General features: G+C 47.2%; 1 protein-coding gene and 1 long non-coding RNA gene across 3 annotated transcripts in view; both read left to right on the top strand.

The window, feature by feature from the left end:
- Nucleotides 1-14,450, top strand: part of WWOX (WW domain containing oxidoreductase) — a 918,690-nt gene that overhangs the window by 870,022 nt on the left and 34,218 nt on the right. The window lies entirely within an intron of this gene.
- The window catches only part of LOC145514889 (uncharacterized), a 67,237-nt gene that overhangs the window by 24,290 nt on the left and 28,497 nt on the right, over nt 1-14,450 (top strand). The gene's annotated exons all lie outside the window — the stretch shown is intronic.

Genomic DNA, 14,450 nt, shown 5'->3' with positions numbered 1-14,450 from the left:
GGGAGGGGTCAGATTCGCCCTTGTGATTTCTGTAGGCCATGCCAGGGCTCCGTGTCCTCAGCTATCCGGAGTCCCCGTTAAGGAGTGCGAGAGTTCAGGAAAACGTCACCCCACACATCAGCCACCCTCGGTGCTGGGGGAGCTGGCTGTGGGCTCTGGCTGGGTCTGGGTCGCTCCCCCAAGCCTCTGCAAAGCAGGTCTCCCCAGAGAGCTGTGGAGTTGGAGACACAGGTATTGTTTTCCGCCCCCCTCTTCTCTCTGATTCATCTCAATAGTCACATTCCCAGCCTCCAGGCAAAGGGTGTTTTCTCCCAGAAAGAGTACAGATCTGGTTATGACTTAGGGTTTAAAGACAGCACCTTTCAGCAGACACACACACACACATACCACGCCCCCCCCCCACAGACACACACCCCATGCCCCCACACACACACCACGCAGGACGAGGCCTCTTTCCAAAACTAGTGTTTGTTGACAAGTGTTACAGCTTGTGTGCGTGAGCTGGGTCTCTGTGCATTCGCTTGGAGCTGTTATGTATTCCACAAGAGGCACGTGTATACAAACCCTGGAAGGAGGGGCCGGGGGAGAGGGGAGGAGGGAAGAAAGGAAGAGAATTAGCAAGGAGGAGACCAGAGAAAGCGAAAAGGAGTCAACAGCAGCTGATTGTGAAGTGTCTTTGATGCGTTGGCGTCTGCCTGGATTCCGTTGTGCTGGCTGTGGTCTGGGTGATACTGAAGACCATCCGTCTCCCTGAGCTTCAGTTGTCTCCCTGTGTAAAAGGGGAACAATCATTAAGGCACCTAATTTATAGGGTTTCTTGGGGCCCCGCAAGAGATAAGCATACAAAGCACTGGGGACAATGATCAGCATATAGCCAATGATCAATAAATATTAATCATGGTATTATAGGGAAAGAAAGGAAAGGGGGACAAAGGAGAAAAAAACAGAGGAGAAGGAACGTGAAGGTAAGGAAGAGAATGTAGTGTGGAAGATAAAGGGAAAGAGGAGAGAGGGGACGAAGAGAGAAGAAAGGCCCCAGTCTGGCCATCTGGGGCAAGTCGGTTCTCCTTTTCCTCGCCCACGCTGTTTTCCTGTCTAGGTCCTTGTAGGCACGGTTTACGAGCAAACAGTGAGCAGCATAAGCTAAACACAGACTTCAGACACGTAGGCAGGCTTCGTCCCATTCACATAGTTTGCCCAGATAAAAGCATTGCCTCAGGGCAACTTTATGGCCCGGAAATCAAACTGCAAAAACTACGATACTGTTTTCTATTTTATAGCAAAATATAAATCCGTACTTGTATGTCTCTTTCCCGAGTTTGGGAGCCAGAGCAATGGAGGCGTGCCAGTGTCTGGGTACCCCTACCTTACTACAGGGTTGTTGGGGTTTTTGTTTTTTTTTTCTCCCCCCTTCCACCATGTTAAATATCTCCAGTTAACCAGTTAAAGCAGGGAGATGACCATGATTGCTTTTAGAGTGCCGCTTCCCCATTGAGTGAGTTTTATAAGAAGAAGCCATTTCCCCCCCTGCCACGTTGCCCTTGTGCCCGCCTCTCTGACTTTGAGGTCCTCATTATTGTGGGTTTAAATGAAGGATGTTCATTCAGGCAGGGACGGGGGGAGGGGGCTGGAGGGGCGGCCACCAGGCATCAGAGCTGTTATCGGGCCCTTCTATCAGGCCCAGTGACAGGCGTCCGGAGCCAGAATGCAGAGCTCACGGTGGAGACCTCCAGCTGACACCAAAGGTGACTCCCCTCACTCTAACCTTGAAAGGGAAAGTTCCCGCTTTATTAAAATGAATTTCAAAAGGGCCGCTCTGACAGCTGCATAATTAAATATTGGAGTGTCAGCGATAATTTATTCCACTCGCATGTGGTGGTCAGGTCCTTTTCACTGGAGGGTCAGCAAGCCTGGTGACAGAGGCAAGGAGACGGGGGGCTTCTGGGCCCTGTGTCATCTCTGTCGCCCCAGCCCTGAGGTCGGAGACTCAGAAAACATACAAACACACACACGTGCACACAAACACACATGCCCCGGGGAGGGGGCAGGCATGTGCGAGATGATACTCTGTGTGATTCACCCAGTAGAGCGCTCTGGTTCAGATCTGATACGTGTTCATGAGTAGTAGGGCGCCCGAGATGCTCGCGACCCACCTGTACTGACTTGTGACCTGTATCTGAGGGGCCCTGTGGGCACCATAGCTGTTTCTGGAGTACCCGTCATCCCAGGCTCCCTGTAAGAGCCCTTCCTCCAGTGAACTTGAGAAAGAGGGCGATCCGAGCTCTGAGAGTGGGTAGAGCTGCTGGGAGGCGAACTTGTGTACCAGCGGTTATGACACACGTGACTCCTCCTGTCAGCGTAAGCACCTTGGGATCGCTCCATCGACCCCACCCGGTCAACAGAGGTGGAACGTAGGATAGCAGAGTCAACTTCCTGTCCATGCCTGTGTGTTATTGGGAGAAACTGGCCTTTTGCAAGCAGGTGTAGTGGCAAGAACATGGGCTTTGGAGCCAGACCCAGCATCCTTACTTATGATTAATGCAGCTAAATTTCCCACCGCAGCCAGTGGCATATTGCTTCATAAATGCCTATAAAAAAAAAATACGGAAAATAGAGCCTGTGCGAATTCAGCATAGACCTTCTCGGGATGTTTATTCTTTGTTTATGTTGGTGGTTTGCTTTGTTTTGTTTCAGCTGGGGAGCAGTCATGTTCTCTTCCCTCTCCGGTAGTTCAGAGGCAGTGAGTTAGGGCTTCTCAGGGCTAAGTGTCCAGAAGATACTGTTCACAGCGTGTCTGTGCAGAGAACCAGCCCGTGAGCCCGGTCCATCATTTCTGATTTGACCCTGTCCTGTTTACCCTGTCAGGGTAGAGGCGCAGGCCAAGCTCGGCTGGTCAGTGCATTACTTTGTCAGAGGCAGGCTTGGCCACTCCGAGTCAGCCTGAACAAATTACATCCCTCACTCCCCGTCGCCGAACCCGGGAGCAGGGTTATAACTCAGCCTAAGCACCGGTCCCTCCTCTATTACCTTCATAACCAAGGTCATACTAATCAACTCAATTACCAGTCCTCTCGGACATTTTCATAATGTTTTCTGCTAGTTGCTCTCCTGTGAAAATCTCTGGGTCTAAGCAAATTAATGCCATTTTTATAACTACCTACATTTCAGGTACAGTGATCTCCTTTGAAAAGACTGCCTCCCCAGCAGCAAAATGCTCGCTTTCCTTCCCAGCATAATGTTCACACGAGGTGGGCTACTGCCACAGTTCATTCTTGACTTGTTTTTTTTTTTTAATGGTGCAAACAAATCATGAAAAGACAAAGGTGTTTACTCGAGTCACTTCTGAAAGTCTCCTCCCTACATTTCACCCCCAGGCCTGACCCAGGAGGCTGGGCATTTCAGCCTGATTCCGAGAATGAAATTGCTTGATTCCCTTCAGAGGTGGTATTTTATTTATTTATTTATTTATTTTTTGTATTTAATAGAGTTTTTTTTTTAATTAGTTTATTTTCTGTTTTTTAACTTTACAATATTGTATTGGTTTTGCCATACATTGACATGAATCCACCATGGGTGTACATGTGTTCCCCTTCCAGAACCCCCCTCCCACCTCCCTCCCCATCCCATCCCTCCGGGTCATCCCGGTGCACCAGCCCTGCGCGCCCTGTATCATGCATTGAACCTGGACTGGCGATTCGTTTCACATATGATAATTTACATGCTTCCATGCCATTCTCCCATATCATCCCGCCCTCGCCCTCTCCCATAGAGTCCAAATACGGTTCTATTGATCTGTCTCTTTTGATGTCTCGCATACAGGGCAGAGGTGGTATTTTAAACCCTTGTTGAGTTTGCCGAGTTCTCCCCCTTTCTTCACTCCTTCATCCCGTCTCACTTAACCTTCTTTGTTTTAGAGTCCCCGGGGATGATTGTCTGGCATTCCAGTTTTCAAGTGTGTTTTTTTTTTCCAGGTTAAGCTAATTTGAGTCCCATAGCATAGCAGATCTACAAGAGCTCAAAAAGCACACCATTTGGGCAACAGCCCATATTTTGAAAATTTCCTAACGGCACAATTGCTGGGTAGCGAGTGCCTTGAAGAGGGGAGATGGAACTGTGTGTCTGAGGTGTGCTGATTAACGGCAATCCAAGTTCAGAACACAAACCTCTGATTTTACCGAACACGGTGAGCTAACAGGGCACACGGTGGTCGCTGTCTTTTCGTATCTCTGAACGGCCACCTCCCACACATGCTCCAGTTATCAATTAAAACCCAGCCCTGCAGCGCTGGCTGCCTCTGCATCCCGTAGGTCGTGTCTTGCTCGTAGTAGGCCCTTCATAAAGTCCAGTTGAAGGAATCAATGATTTCTCCCATATTAACCCTTTAATGGACTTGCTCATTTGCGCCAAAGAAATACTGAGCTGAGGAGGACAGCATCAATTTGAGCTTCATCTGAGATGTTTTATACGCTCCACCTTTTTTTTATTCAAAGAGGGAGAAGCATTGAAGCAAATATGACAGAATGCTAGCAGTTTCACCGGTGAGTGGTGGGAATGAGTGTGATTATCATGATTCCTAGTGCTTTTCTCAGGCTTTTAAAAATATTTTTATTTTATATTGGAGTATAGTGGATTTACAGTGTTGGGTTAGTTTCAGGTCTGTAGCAAAGTGATTCAGTTATACGTATACACGATCTATTCTTTTTCAGATTCTTTTCCTATGTACGTTATTATGGAACATTTAAGTAGAATTCCCCGTGCTATTCAGTAGGTCCTTGTTGACTATCTGTTTTCTATATAGTAGTGTGTGTTTGTTAATCCCAAACTCTTTAATTTATCCCTCCCCAACCCCGCCTTTCCCCTCTGGTAACCAGAAGTTTGTGTTTGAAGTCTGTGAGTCTGTTTCTGTTTCGTAAATAAATTCGTTTGTTTCATTTTTTAAGACTCCGCCTATAAGTGACATCATATGATATTTGTCTTTCTCTTTCTGACTTACTTCACTTAGCACTTTATTTTGTTAACAGCCAAATAATATTCCATCGTATGGATATAGCACATTTTGTTTGCACATTCATCTACTGATGGACAGCAGGGTTGTTTCTGCCTCTTGGCTGTTAATGACGGATGCTGCTGTGAGCACAAGTTTCTGCATGGACACAGGTTTATATTTCTCTGGGGGATAAACGTAGGGGGTGGGCTTGCTGGGTGCTATGGTAAATCTTTGTTTAACTTTATGAGGAACCTTCGCCAAACTGTTTCCTGGGCAGCTGCCCCATTTTTTAGAAAAGCCCCACTCTTAATACCTCTGGGCATCTTCTGAGGCACTAGACTGTTAATTAAGTTCTTCCTGCAGAAAGAGTTAAGGAATCTTCTCAGGCAACTGTCAGCATCCCCTGGGGACTCAGCTCCCGCCTGTGCAGCTGAAATAGCCGGGAGGCATCCAGTCCCTGTTATTTTAGGCTCTGCCCGCCTTCCCCGCCCTGTTCAAGCTCCCTGTTCCCCACGGGTGGAGGACGGGTGGCCTGCGAAGCAGAGGCAGCCCAGGAGCCCTTAGGAAGCCTTCTCTACACCGACCACACCATCACCCGGCACCATCACCCCCGGGTCAGCCAGCTCGCCCAGCATCACAGAGCTCATTGGCATCCAAGCAGAGCCCAGAATTAGGCTGCTCCCCACCTCCACCAGCTGCTGTGGCCTCCAGTTCCTTCACGTTTGGGAAAACTCAAAAGACGTAAACAAAACCTTCTATGCAAACAAAGCCTTTGAGAAGTGAGAGGTTTCTCATCATGAGATCATGTCCGTTCTGAAAACTGGCCTGCAGATTTCAGATCCCAGAACTTCTTCAGAAACTTTTTAACCCCTTCAGAAAGAAAGTTCTGGAAAGCCTGGTGTAGATGAAGTCAGTGGGCAAGGCACGTGCTAGCTATTTTATATACATAAGCCTGCCTGGCCCTTCATCTCGTGATTCAGAAGTCAGTATATTTTCCCCACGGCAGAGATGAGCTCAGGCTCAGACTTCACGTATATCCAGAGTCCCTTGTTTTGGAGGCTGTAGCTTCTGTCTCTAGATTTTCCCAACTCTGGACTGCTGCTTATTTTTATCCTGTCACATCGTGTCTGAGGCCTGTCATGGGTCAGAGAGCATGAAAAGACTTTGATCACAAGACCAAGGCCAACAAGGCCAGTGAGGCTCAGGCTGTGGTGACAGTGTCCAGCCACACGTCACTTCTCCATTTGCAAGTTGCAAGTAGAAGTGTGTGGCTTTGCTGTGGTTGCAGAGGAGAGGGTCTTCCCGAACCTTTATTGGAATTCATTTTTTTTGTTGCTGTTGTTCATCATGGATATTTTTTTTTTTGCATCAGTTTTTATTTTTCGGCCACACCTATGGCATGCGGGATCTTAGTTCCCCAACCAGGGATTGAACCTGTGCCCCTTGCATTGGAAGCTCCGAGTCTTACCATTGGACCACCGGGGAAGTCTCTGGAATTCTTAAAAACTAGGCCGGCAGGTCTTAGCCCAGCCTTGCCGTGGACTCTCTCTGTGGCCCTGGGCATTCCCTGCTCCTCCCTGGACCCTTTCCCTGAGTGTCAGCAATCAGAGGGGGCCAGATGAAATCATGATCTTCTGGGAGAGTTCTCAGAGCAGATCTGGTGTAGAGAACTTGGACTCAGAAATAAAGATGGAAAAAAACAGATGGGAAAAAAATCCCAGTGTTGGTGACCATCCCAAGTAACTCAGGAGAACTGGCTCTGGGACCAGCCCCCTGCGCCCTTGCCAGGGCATCACAGTCTTCTCTGTGTGCCTGTTAGCATCATTTTATTCTTGTTTTTACTCTTACTGAAGTATAGTTTATTTAGAATGTTGTGTTAGTTCCTGCTGCACAGCAAAGTGATTCAGTTCAGAGTGTGTGTGTGTGTATTTTCATATTCTTTTCCATTGTGGCTACAGGATATTCAACACAGTTCCCTGTGCTGTACAGTAGAATCTTGTTGTTTATCTGTTTTGTATATAGTAGTTTGTATTCATTAATCCCAAACTCCTAATTTATCCACTCTACCCCACCCCCACGACCTTTCCTTTTTGGTAACCACAGTTTGTTTTCTAAGTCTGTGAGTCTGTTTCTGTCTTGTAAGTAAGTTCTTTGTGTCGTATTTTACATTCCACATATAAGTGATCATCATATGAGATTTGTCTTTGTCTGACTTCCTTCACTTAGTGTGAAAGTCTCTAAAGCTCCTCTAAGGCAAGTGGCATTATTTCGTTCTTTTTCATGGCTGAGTAGTAGTCCATTGTATGTACGCACCATATCTTTATCCATTCATCTGTCCGTGAGCACTTAGATTGCTCTCAGGTCTTGGCTGTTGTAAATGGTGCACTGTGGACATTGGGTGCCTGTATCCTTTTTAATTAGAGTTTTCCTCGAATAGAGCGCATCACAATTTTAAGGACATCCTCACTGCTCCCTCCACAGGGAGATTCTGTCTGAGCACAAACCAGCTCAGACGAGTTGGGGTCTCTTGTATTTTCCTCCATCTCAGGAGAAATTTCTCTAATGTCCTCCTGTCGTCTAGTCTACCCATGTTCTCCCAGTGGAGACAGTTCCCTGTTGAATGCCTCACGTTTCTTTTGACAAATGTCATCTCATTGAATCCTCACCACCATCCTGACGGTATTGTCATCATCTCTGACTTACATTAATAGTTGAGGAAATAGGGGATCAGAGAGATTAAGTGATTTGCCCAAGATTAGTAGTAAAGGACCCAGGTCTGACTCCAAAAGCCCTCCACCTCCTCTGCCTCCTAATATATTTTCTTATAAGGAGCATCTTACAGCCAAACTGATATGAGCATTTAATTTTATCTTTGGATAAAGATGATACCAGTCTCATAACTTAACGAGTTTTATTCATGCTCTAAATAATAGCTGATTAAGAAAATTAAATCTGACAATGAATTACTTCCTTAGGAGCAAATGATTTCATGATCCATTGTAGAAGATAAAAATTTTTACTTAAAAAAAGAGAAAAGTCAAAACCAAAACTCACTTTCCACAGTCAAGAGCTACTTCTTCTTTTATAGTAAATGCCCTCTTTAAGACTTTGCAAGCTCATTTCATGATTTTTTTTCCCTCTTTAGTATCTTTCCAAATTTAGAAGTTAAATTTATAAGTCTGTAATTTGCAAGGTCATCCTGTTTTAAAAAAAAGAAATGTAAGCAGGAGATGAGGCCTTTCCAGGTCTAGGGGTGATAACTCATGATTCTTTTCTTACTTTGGCCAAGTCTTTGCAGATTCCTGTGGGTTGATGATTATTAGCGCCTTGCCTACAAGTTGTAAGTACATTGACTTATCTCAGCATTCCCCACACTCCCCAATTTAAGAAGAATGTGAGGTGTTGGGAAATGTTTCCAAGAATAGACCAAAGGATGAGCCAGCCTGGAGAAGTGAACTTGAAGGAGAAACAGGGTTACGTTCAGTTCCACAGTAATCATTTGCCAGTGGTCCAGTGCTAGGGGGGCGGTGGTGGTGGTCAGTCTCGAAGTCGTGTCTCTCTTTGCCACCCTGTGGTCAGGGATTGAACCCGAGGGTCCTGCCTTGGCAGGCAGATTCCTTACCTCTGAGCTTCCTGCTAGCTAGGTGAGATGGATGGAATTCATGACGCGGCCTTGTAGGATGCAGAGTCGCTTGAAAGACAGTTTTGCTGACAGGTCATTACAACCTGGGGTACATGCTCCCCAGGGAATATGCAGACCGGGTTCAGGGGCTGCACAGGGGGAAGGGTTAACTCTCCAAGGAGGCGTTTCCATAAGAGCTTTCAATTATAGGGCCCATCGACTAATGCAGTCCTATACTTTGTAATAGTGTAGTATTCTAGTTATTCTTTATTCCCCTACACTGGACAAATATAATTATTATACACATTCTTTCCATTATTAGCTCTCCGTATAGTGAAAACAGTGGTGGGTGATGGATAAGAAAAATTCTTCTGTGACCCTTCACATCCTTTATCTACTCAGAATTTTAGAATCTTTTGTTTGTTTGCCTGTCTGGTGCATTTTTCCTAATCTTTAATATAAATGGAAACAGTACCCCTCCAGTCTTCTGAGAGTGGGTGCTGATTTTGCAGGGAGCTTCCCAATGCTTTTCAAGGGCAACTCAATGTCAGTTCCCACCTCCCAAGAGAGAGATTGGTCCTTCACTGTACATCATGGCCTTTTAATGCCATCCTGCTTTTTATCAACCCATCAGCGAACGTTCCCACCCCCACCCCCCACCCCAGCCCTTTCACATTGAAAGCACTCCACTGTGGAAACCAGGAAGTTTGTTATCGCATTTCTTTTTTCTGTTTGTTTTCTGATGTCTTGACAGCAGAACCAATCTTCGGAATCCTTTCAAAAAACGACCGAAACAGATTCGATCACAAAAGCTTTTAAAATCTGAAATCCCAGGAAGCTAATTAGTGTGTCCTTTTAAGTTGACTTCCTGCATTTTTGTATCCACACAGGCTCGGGTTACAGATGTAGTTGGCAGGTTGCCAAGAGTCAGGCGGGTCACCCCGGCTCTTAGGAGCACGGAGCTTCTGCAGAGCCCGTGGCAGGAGGGCACAGTGGGGACTGTCCCCTGCGAGTGCGTGGCTGTGCTCTGCCGGCAGGCAGCCCGCGGACGCCAGGGGCTGTGTCCACATGGGCTCCTTGTAGCTGGAGGTGTGTGTGCCTCGCCTTGGGGACTTTTCTCCTTGCCCTAATGATGTCCTTACTTTGCTGTTTCCCCACTTGATGCTGAACCTCTCGAGAGCGGGAATCGTGTGGATCCCAGGTCCTTGCATGGTACTAGGCAGGTGGGAGGTGTGTTATAAAAGGAGCTGCTCTGGTGCAGAAAGTACAGGTTCCAGAACTAAGCAGAGATCTGTGTGTCCCGGAGCACAGAGCACCCCCACCCCCTTAACCTTTCTCTGAGACCCCACAAGGCCTTGCACTTCTGCTTGGGCTGCAAACTCTTGGCGGCGGCCACTGCCCATCTGTGTACCTGCAGCCTCCACTCAGTACCCAGCCCAGGCCCTCAACACACGTCCGCTCTTCACCGAGTGGAGGTAAGAAACGTGCGCAGGGTTTCGACTCTAGGATAGAACTTCTGGAAGTCCTTTAGGTCCGTGTTTGCCGCCAGGAACTGGGAAATCTCACTGCCAATGGCAAAATAGACTGTGAGAGATGGTTGGCGTGTGTGTGTGTGTGTGAGAGAAAGTGAAAAGACCTTGGAAGTGTAACTTTAGGACTTCTTGATGACTTCATTTCATTGTAGAGGAAAGGCATCCAGGATTCTCTCCCAGAAAAGTCTTTTCCAGCATGAAAACCATGTTCATCGTAACGCTTGAAACACATGTGTGCGCGCACGTCTCCAGGCCCACATCCATATGCATGTACGTCACCACACAGCGTGCCCTATCGGTTTTTGTCATCTGGTCCCCTCCTGGGCTTCCAAGAGGCATGGGAAGGGCACATTCCAGACAGAGGGAGCCATCCAGGAACCATCTGAGGGGCACGTAGATGCCAGGGGTGTTTGGGACACAGTTGAGTAGCTCATCTGCTCAGATATGTGATCATTAGGATGGTCTGTGTGGGTGTCTTTCACCCACCCTCACGCAGGAACCAGATGAGTTAACAGGCAAGGACTGGAATCAGCTCAGTGTGGTTCCAAGCAAATGCTGGTCACCCCCCAAGGCTTCATGACTTGGCCTCCCTTAGTCAGCGTTCAGACACACAGAAAGATTCCACAGCTTGCAGACACCAAGAGTCAAGTCAAGATGAAGCTTTCCAGCCATGAGGAATAACCACCATATTTTATTTATATATATGTGTGTGTGTGTATATATATATATATGTATATATAACCAGTTATATAACCACCATATTATATAATTATATAGTAAGCCACCAAAAATCACCCACCCACCCAGCAGAACCTTAGAATCAACTTGAAGGGTCAAGAGCAGGGGAATGATTCCATAAATCATGGCAGATCTGTTTAGTAGAATGTTAGCCAGCCACTGAAATAAAATGACGGTTGGGGACCCACGATGCTAGTTTCAGTGACAAAGGTGGAGTTCACAGTGGAATACTGTCTCTGGGTGGAACTGTATTAAAGCAAGATGAACAGGAGGAGAGGAGAGTGGGGGACCTATTGTGCCTGGGCACTTGTTTCCTTTTTCAAAATGTTGAGTGGATTAGCATGGCTTAGTAATTTGAAAAAGTCTTAACTTAAAAATGTGCCACCAGCAATATCTCATGGCAGCTTGTAAATGGGTTGGATGTAGTATTTTCAAGATAAGCATTTATAGGTAGCCCTCACGTCTAGCCAGACCATGTAGATGAACTTGGTCTTGTGAAGTTTCAGGTCTTTGGCTTCGTGGAGTGAAGGGTTCTGAGGGGCAGGTGGATCGCAGCACCGACCCGGGCCTTGCAGTTCCTGGGGAAGGCTCACATTGCTCAGCTGAGCACCCAGCATCAGGAGGAGATGCCTCTGGGTTGTCAGTGTTACGCGCTTTTCTCTGTTGCCTTCACTGTCAGGCAGTTATTGAAAAATTGTCTTTTCCCCCAAATAGAATAATTAATGCCTAGGCTGGATGGTCATGACAAGTCCTTAGAGATTAAGAGAGTGTACTGATACCCAGTGCATTTTGACTTTGAGCCAGAGGACTGAGGCCAGATGAAACACAGGTGTGTTCTTTTAGAACAAAAATGCCTCTTGATTAAATTCAGAAACTAGTAAGTAACACATTTGATATAATATTAGCAGAAAAATTCCCATGGAATCTTGAAAAAGGATGAAAGAGGAGGCTGAGTAAAGCAGCTTTCATTGACTGAGTCTTTTCTAGATGCCATTTAAAAAAATATGTATTTATTTATTTGACTCTGCTGGGCTCTTAGGTGCAGCACATGGGATCTAGTTCCCTGACCTGGGATCGAAGCTGGATCCACTGCCTTGGGAGCATGCAGTCTGAGCCACTGGACCACCAGGGAAGTCCCCTAGATGCCATTTTTCATAAATGTTCCTTACTTTGCCCATTTTATCCCATTTGATATTAGCAGTAAAGCTCAAGGATTGGTGTTCTTCCCTGGATCCGTCTCACGCTAACGTGCATGCTTGCCCACCAACAGATGAATTCTTAGTAACTTCTACCCCCTTCGACCTCCTCCTAGTCTCAGCCAAAACCTACCTGTCTGCCGTGTACCCCACATCTTTCGTATTTGGGGTTCAGAGCGACCTGTTGTGGCCTTCAGCGAAAACCCCAAACCAAACTGAAGATCAGTCACCTCTGGCTTCACAGCTGTCATGTTTAACACGCCCGATTCTGATTGCTAGAATACAAGGAAGACATTTGGAACCTCTCAGTGATGAGAGTTTCCAGAGAAATTTGCACTTCAACTCGTCAGTGCTCAGAAGACCTTGTTCCCCTGGAGCCAGGAGGCAGTCGCTTTCACTTACTGGGCAGCGTCTCAGAGTTCCCTGCACAGCTTCAAATCTGTGCTGGATGGAGTTTATCTAGGTTTCCGTGTGGCTACCACGTCATTCCGGGCCCCTCCAGCACAAACCATGGGACAACCCATGTCTGTTACTAGCCAGATGGATGCGCCAGGGTAGAGCATTCACTTCGCCTTGATCGACTGTCTGTACTTGGACTGAGGTGTCTCAGGGCTTCCCTGGTGACTCAGTGACAAAGAACCCACCTGTCAATGCAGGAGACGCGGGTTCAGTCACTGAGTCGGGAAGATCCTCTGGAGTAGAAAATGGAAACCCACTCCAGGATTCTTTGGAGGATAATCCCACGCACAGGGGAGCCTGGCGGGCTACAGTCCACGGGGTCACAAAGAGGTGGACACAACTGAGCTACTGAGCACACACGCACACACAAGGCATCTGCTTGTGGCAACTCTAGTTCACGGGGGCTCACGGCCTTCCGTGGCCTGAAGGAATTGCTCTGCTTCTCTGCAGGACGGTGGCTTTTACAGGCACCGTGCATACCTGCTCTGTCCTGGCGCCAATATTAGCAAAAAGATCCTTTCATCGAGCTCATCGTATGCCTCCCGCATCCCTGTGAGCCCCTCTGCCTGCCGTGTGGTCTGAGTGTGCCCGTTCATTCTCACCCCTCCTCCCCCACATCCTGCCCCCCCCCCCGCCATTGCTCACCATTCCACTCGCCGGCCACATCCTTTCACACCTCTGAGCTTTTGGGTGTTCTAACCTCTGCCTGAGTTCCTCTCCCCTCCCCCCTTTGCCTGTCAGACCCCTTACGCATTACACTTTTGAGTCTCAGCTGCAGTGTTACTTTCTCTCTGAAACTTTCCTAGACTCCAGAGCACAGTGGTAGGTTCCTCCCTTTTGCACCCTAACCTCAAGGTAGGCGGGAGAGCATCTCTTCCATAGTGCGGAAGTGACCTTTCTGTGTTTGCCTGTCTGTGCCATAAGCTTACTGTTAGAACAAGCTGGGCTGCAATAACAAATAACCCCACCCCAAGGCATAATAGCTCACACCCCCAAAGGGTGTATTTCTTACTCAAGAAACAGCCTGAATTTCTTGAATAAAGTGGGTGTTTGTGGCAAGGGGAACGCAAGGCGATGCAGGGACCCAGGCTCCAGCCACCTCATGTTTCCGTTCTCCCGGTGGTCATCAGTGGTCAGCTGGCCAATGCTGTTCTCACCGGCCCCAGACACATTGCACTGATGAGAGCTAGCTGCGTGGCCATCGAACTGCAAGGCAGGCTGGCAAAGGCCATCTAGTTCTTTGCACAAACCAAACGCAAATGGCTTTGGGATGGGAAGCTGGCAATCTGTCAAGTCAGTTCGCTGTGAGCTACTTAAGGGTATAGACTGTTGTCTCCTGCTTAGAATCTCCAGTCTCTGGTATCAGCTTTGGTCCCCAGTAAGTCTCTGTAGAATGAAGAGATAGAACATTAGCTTGATTTCCATTTGCCATTGTGTCATTAAACGTTGGATCTGGTGACATACTTCTTTCTGGTATTATTTGGGGAGGGGGGTCCTCATTTAATGGTTGAACACCATAACACCAAGGGCTGAAAAAGACAGGGTGATGTCTTCAGCTATATTCCCTCGTAAATATAAAGTCATGAAACCAGAGCCTTGGTGTTTTGCAAGGTGAAAAGGCCCCCGGTAAAGAGTAATCTAATAATCCATCTTTGTGTTAAAAAGAATATCACCGTTCATTTCCCCAATGGCATGACCCTGGCTCACGCGGGCTCCCCTTCCTGTGAAATGAATGCATCCTTTCCTCTCATCCGTTTCCACTCCTCCTGCCTGAAATGGAATACAGTGAATAGATGTATAATAAAATCTTTTAATTGTCTTAGCATATGTTGCTTTTATTAGGTGGGTCTAATTGCATTCCTGGGATCACCTACAAAGTCCTTTCGAATATTAAATTGAAATGGCTTCACACTCGG

Source organism: Giraffa tippelskirchi, chromosome 7 (assembly GCF_054371585.1).
Source record: "Giraffa tippelskirchi isolate mGirTip1 chromosome 7, T2T-mGirTip1v1.2.pri, whole genome shotgun sequence".
Taxonomy (NCBI): Eukaryota; Metazoa; Chordata; class Mammalia; order Artiodactyla; family Giraffidae; genus Giraffa; species Giraffa tippelskirchi.
The sequence above is the reverse complement of the archived record's forward strand: the minus strand, read 5'-3'. Positions and strand labels throughout refer to the sequence as shown.